Consider the following 6,797-nt stretch of genomic DNA (forward strand, 5'->3'; position numbering starts at 1 on the left):
GTCTCTTTAGGGTATATTCCCAGTAGTGGAATTGCTGGGTAATTGTAAAAAATTAGTTCCAAATTCTCTGTAGAAGTAATGAAGGAAAGAAGTAAATGGGATGACACGTATAAAAACCTGAGAGGAAAAAAACTCAATCAAGAATCTTATAAATAGCAAAACTGCCCATTAAGTAGGAAGGTGAGCTTAATATAATCTTGGATAAACAGACTAAGAAAACTTGAAAACATGAGACATATTTTACAAGGAACGCAAAAGGGACCTCTTCACATGAAGCACCAACAACAACTGATAATAAACCACCAAACTGAGTATTAATGAAGATATCATTCAGAAAATCAAACTAAGACAGAAAAGCATATTAAGCACACATGCTAAAAATTAAGGAACAATGAGATGTGGGACGATATCAAGAATAAGATCCAGGAAGAACACAAAAGGTTAGTTATTACAAAGATGTTGTTGTTGTTATGTGCCGTCGAGTCGTTTGTGACTCATAGAGACCCTATGTGCAACAGATGTAAACCCTGCTCTATCCTGTGCCAATTGCATTGCCTCTGACACACCCATACCATTTACCCCACTCACTGAATCAATCCACCTCATAAAGGGTCTTACCCTCCTGCGCTGTCCCTCTACTATACCAAGCATGATGTCCCTCTCTAAGGATCTGTCTCTCCTTACAACATGTCCAAAGTATGCCAGATGAAGCCCCAGAATCCTTGCCTCCAAGGAGTAGCCTGGTTTAACGCTCTCCAGGATGAATCTGTCTGTTTTCTTGGCAGTCTATGGAATATTCAATACTCTTCTCCAGCACCACAGCTCAAAGGCGTCAATTCTCCTGCTATCCTCTCTAGTCATTGTCCAACTTTCTGATGCATAACAAGCGATTGCAATGACCATGGCCTGTATCAGGCGCACCTTAGTCTCCAGAGAGACGCCATTGCTCTTGAGTACTTTAGAGAGGTCCCTAACCACAGACTTCCCCATCACAATACGTTTTTTGTTTAATTTCCTGACTGCTGGTGTCAAGAGTGTTGACCGTGGAGCCGAGTAAACTGAAGCTGTGAGTAATCTCAATCTCTTCGTCATCCATCCTGATGCTACCAATTGGTCCAGTGGTGAGAATCTTTGTGTTCTTGACATTGAACCTCCGTCCATACTGAAAGCAGCAGTCCTTGACCCTCTGCAGTAAGTGCATGAGGTCCTCCTCAATTTCAGCAAGCAGGGCTGTGTCATCTGCATTACGCAGATTGTTGATTGATCTCCCACCAATCCTAGAGTCATATTTCTCCTCATAGAGCCCAACCTCTTGGATAATCTGCTCTACATACAGGTTGAAAAGGTATGGAGACAGGACACTTCCCTGGAATACACCCTTCTCAATTTTGAACCGTGCAGTGTTGCCCTGCTCTGTTCTGACTACTGCCTCTTGGTCCAAGTATAGGTTTCGCATTAGCACGATTAAATGTTCTGGGATTCCCATTCTTCTCAGAGTCAGTCACAGTTTGTTAAGATCCATGCATTCAAATGCCTTTGCATATTCAATGAAACACAGATAGACATTCTTCTTGTATTCTCTGCTTTCAGATAAGATCCATCTAACATCAGCTACAATATCCCTATTACCACGACCCCTTCTAAACCCAGCCTGGACTTCTGGCAGTTCTCTGTTGATGTGCTGTTCCAGTCGTTTTTGGATAATCTTCAGTAGAGTCTTGCTTGCATGTGAAATCAATGGTATTGTTCTGTAGTTTCCACACTCAGTTGGGTCACCCTTCTTTGAGATGGGAACAAATATAGATCTCTTCCAGTCAGTTGGCCAAGTGGTTGTTCTCCAGATTTCTTGGCACAACTTGGTGAGCACCTCCAGGGCAGCATCTGTTAGCTGAAATATGTCAATTGGTATACCGTCTATTCCGGGGGCCTTATTTTTTTGCTATTTCCTTCAAAGCAGCTTGAACTTCTTCCTTCATCACCATAGGCTTTTGCTCAAATGTTATTTCATTAAATTCTTCTATATGTGCCAATTCCTTTAGATACAATAATTCAGTATATTCCTTCCATCTTCTTTTGTTACCTCCTGCATCATTTAACATTATACCTAAAGCATCCTTGATTATAGCAACTCGAGGTTTGAATTTGTTAAAGTCAGAAAATCAAAAGGACCTAAATAGCTCAGTATTTCTCAAGCTGAAGGAACTGAAGAATGAATTAAAACCTCAAGTTTCAATATTTAACGATACTTTGGGCAGAATATTAGAAGATCCAGGAAGCATTAAAAGAAGATGGGAAAAGTATAGAGAATCATTTTACCAAAACGAATTGGTAGACACTGAAGAATTTCATGAAACAATGTATGAGCAAGAGCCTGTGGTGATGAATAAAGAGGTTCAAGCTGATCTAAAACAATGGCAAAAAACAAGTCCCCAGGAATTGAGGGCATACTGATTGAACATACTTCAACAAACAGATGCTGCCGTGGATGTGCACACCAAATTGTGACAAGAACTCTGGAGAACAACCACCTGAACTACTACTGATTGGAAGATATCCATATTTATTCCCATTCCAAAGATAGGTGATCCTATCTTTGAATCCATATTTGAACATATGAAAAAAATGTTAAAATTATTGAACAGTATCATTGATATCACATGCAAGCAAAATTCTGCTGAAGATTATACAAAAACAATTGAAACAGCACATCAATAGAGAAATGCCTAAGGTGCAGGCTGGACTTGGAGGAGACTGTGACACTAGGGATATTATAGCTAATATCAGGTGGATGTTGGCTGAAAGCAGAGAGTCCCAGAGGAATGCCTATCTGTGTTTCCTTGACTATGCAAAGGCATTTGATTGTGTAGATCACAACAAACTGTGGCTGACTCTGAGAAGAATGGGGATCCCAGAACACTTGATTGTGCTTATGTGAAACCTCTACTTGGACCAAGAGGCAGTTGTCAGAACAGAGTAAGGAAACACTGCATGGTTCAAAATTGGGGAGGGTGTGCATCAGGAATGTACCCTATCGTCATATCTTTTCAAGCTATAGGTGGAATAGATTAACCAAGAAGGTGGGCTTTATTAGGAGAAGTGTGGCATTAAGATTGGAGGTAGACTCATCAGTAATCTGTGTTATGCAGATGACACAACCCTGCTTACTGAAACTGAGGACCTGAAGCACTTGCTGCAGAAGTTCAAGGATTGCAGTCTTTCATATGGATTGAAGCTCAACATCAAGTAAACAAAGATTTTCACCCCTGGGCCAACTGGCAGCATCATGATGGATGGTGAAGAGATTGAGATTGTTGACAGCTTCAATTTGCTTGGCTCTACAATCAACATTCTTGGTACCAGCAGCCAGGAAATTAAAAGACTAATTGCATTGGGAAAGTCTGCTGTCAGAGACCTCGCCAAAGTGTTGAAGAGCATTGATATCAGTCTGGATACTAAGGTGCACCTGATACAGACAATGACCTTTGCAATCACTTTCTATGCACCAGGGAGCTGGACAATGACTAGGAATGATAGAAGGAGAGTTGATACCTTTGAGCTTTGGTGCTGGAGAAGATTATTGAATATGCCGTGTACTGCACAGAGAACAAACAAGTTCATCTTGGAGAGGGTGAAGCCAGGCTTCTCCTTGGAGACAAAAAGCAAACTAGAGAAATCTCATACCTATTCCACTGCTTAGACTTATCCCAAGGAAATCAGATCTGAGACACAAATGGAGATATGTACCTATGCTCATATCAGCATTATTTTCAAAAACAAGAAAACAGAAACCTAAATGCCCATCAACAAACAAATGGATTGACTGTAGTATATTCACACAACAGATTATGCAGCCCTAAGAAACAACAATTTTATAAAATATTACATAACATTTTATAGTAAAAAGCAGATGAATGATATTTCCCCCAGTTGTGGAATTAACCATTAGTTTCAGTGTTGTCCCCACCCTTGACACAAGTGTCTTGACCCACTTATTTCTCTGCTCCACCATCCACCAGCATCCCCATTCACTTCCACCCACTCCCTTCAACACTTATCTCCCGTTGTGGTACTAGGGAAATTGTGGTACTAGGAATATTGCAGCTAATGTTAGATGGATCTTGGCTGAAAGCAGAGAGTACCAGAGGAATGTCTACCTGTGTTTCATTGATTATGCAAAGGCGTTTGATTGTGTGGATCACAACAAATTGTGGCTAATTCTGAGAAGAATGGGAACCCCAGAACACTTGATCATGCTAACACGAAACCTATACTTGGACCAGGAGGCAGTCGTAAGAACAGAGCAAGGAAACACTGGATGGTTCAAAATTGGGAAGGGTGTATGCCAGGGATGTGTCCTATCTCCATACCTTTTCAATTTATATGCAGAACAGATTATCTGGGAGGCTGGACTCTATAAGGAGAAGTCTGAGGCTTTGTCTGACATACTTTGGACATGTTACAAGGTAGGATCAGTCTTTGGAGAGTTATGCCATGCTTGGGAGGGTGGAGGGATAGCACAGTAGAGGAAAACCCTTGATGAGATGGATTGATTCAGTCACTGGGGTAATGGAAATAGATGTGTTGAAGACAATAAGTTTGGCATGGGATAGAGCAGGGTTTAGGGCTGTTGTACCTAGGAACATTATGAGTCGCAGGGGACTCGATGGCACATAACAAGTGGTATTATAAGTAAATTAAGATGAATACGTTAAAAAATAGAATGAATAAAAAGTGTAGTTGCAAAACTTCTTCATGGAAAGGAAGTCGAGAAGATCTATAAAGTGGAGAGGAGATTATTTTAGACTTGAATTTAAAGAAGAAAATTGGCAAACTTCTCATCAAAATATAAAGGAATAAAACATTAAGAGCTTTATATAAAATCTGAAGAACAACCGAAGAGAAAATTGTAAGAAAGCCATAAATTAAAAACTCAGCATAGATAATCAGACCAAAGATTAGCATCATAAAGAACAGAGAAAAATAATAGCAATAAAACCATGTGAATTAATAATTACAAAGTAAATAGAAAAAATATATATAGCAGAAAAAGGAGCAGTATAATAGTTAAGAAATCATTACAAATCAATATTCTGTCTTCAGGAGATGCACTTTAGACAAAAGACAATGACAGATTAAAAATCAAAAGTTGCAGGAATGTTTTGTGAAAGGCTTATATATTTGTGCTCCCTTCTTGGCCCAAGGCCCACAAGGCCAAGGGCTTGACAGCACCGTTTCAAGCAAATTACCTGAATAACAAAAGAGGAAGCCTATTCCATTCCAGAAACAGCAGTTTGACATTTTCTCAAAAAGCTGAACACAGAAATTCCATATGAACCAGCTATTCCACTGCTTGGAACATATCCTGAAAAAACGAGAACTGAGGCACAAATGGAGACTTGTACACCAATGTTCATAGTAGTGTTACACACTATCACAAAAACGTGGAAACAGCCCATATGTAAAACTACAATAGAATGGGTTGAGAAATTATGATACATTTGCATGAAAGTATACTAGGTAGCACACTGGGGCAATGATTTTGTAAATAACTATCTAACTTAAGAGAGAGTGGAAAGCATTATGCCAAGTGAACTCACGGACAATTATTGTATGAAACCATTATTGTAGAATGAGTATGAGAATCCAAGGTGGGAAAGTGGGAGGAGCAAAGGGATGAGGATGAGCAGCGGATGGGTGGGTTGTTAATTATAGGGTTGCACAATTTGATGGGTGGAGGGAGGGTTGGGTGAAGCAAATGGGAATGATCAGGTGTGAAAAACAATGTATATGAATGTTCTAAATAAACCAGTATATATATTGTTGGGGTCTTCCTCTCCTGCACTGTCACTCCACCCTCCCAAGCATGCTGTCCCTCTCCAAGAAATGGTTCCTCCTTTCAACATGTTCAATCTATGTCTGAAGAAGCTTCAGAATCCTTACCTACAAGGGAGCAGCCTGTTTTCACCTTCTCCAGGATGAACCTGTTTGTTCTCTTAACAGTCCAGTATATATTAAAAAAGAAAAAAATCAAAAGTTGGGAAAATATAAAAAGCAATAAAAAATATCTTGAAGAGGCAATAATAATTTCAGATAAAACAAAATTTAAGTATGAGACGGGTTTTTTGGCACAGTACTGCAGCAATGGGTTTGAATATATCAGAAATGTTCAGGATGGTACATGATAGGACAAGATTCAGATATGTTGTTCATAAGGTTACTATGAGTTATACTCAACTCAACAGCACCAACAATGAGAACAATAACAACATGCATGACAGAGCCACAAGATATATAAATCAAACCATAGCAGATTTTAAAAGAGAAACAGAGAACAATAACAATAGGTGAATTCAATACAACAATATTGATTGACATAATTCTGAGGGGGAAAAAAGAATACAGAAGTTCTAAACAATATAATTAATCAATCAAATCTCATCTCTCTCTATCAATCCCTATGTATATACGTACACACATACATACATACATACATCATTGATAATTTCAATTTTTTCTCTATCACGATGTTATATATTGGCTTTGGGGAAAAGATTTTTATTTTCTTGATGCTGAAATATAATCTATATTGAAGGCATTTGATATTTTATCAAGTTCATACGGTTAAAGTTGGTAGAGTCAACAAAATCGATAAACCACTAGCAAAACTCACAAAAGAAAAGAGAGAGAAGAAACAAATAATCCGAATAAGAGATGAATCAGGTAACATCACAACAGACCGAACTAAAAATAAAAAAGCTAACATTAGAATACTATGAAAAACTATACTCAAACAAATA

Source organism: Elephantulus edwardii, unplaced genomic scaffold (genome assembly GCF_000299155.1).
Source record: "Elephantulus edwardii isolate Elephantulus edwardi_28Jun2011 unplaced genomic scaffold, EleEdw1.0 scaffold00301, whole genome shotgun sequence".
NCBI lineage: Eukaryota > Metazoa > Chordata > Mammalia > Macroscelidea > Macroscelididae > Elephantulus > Elephantulus edwardii.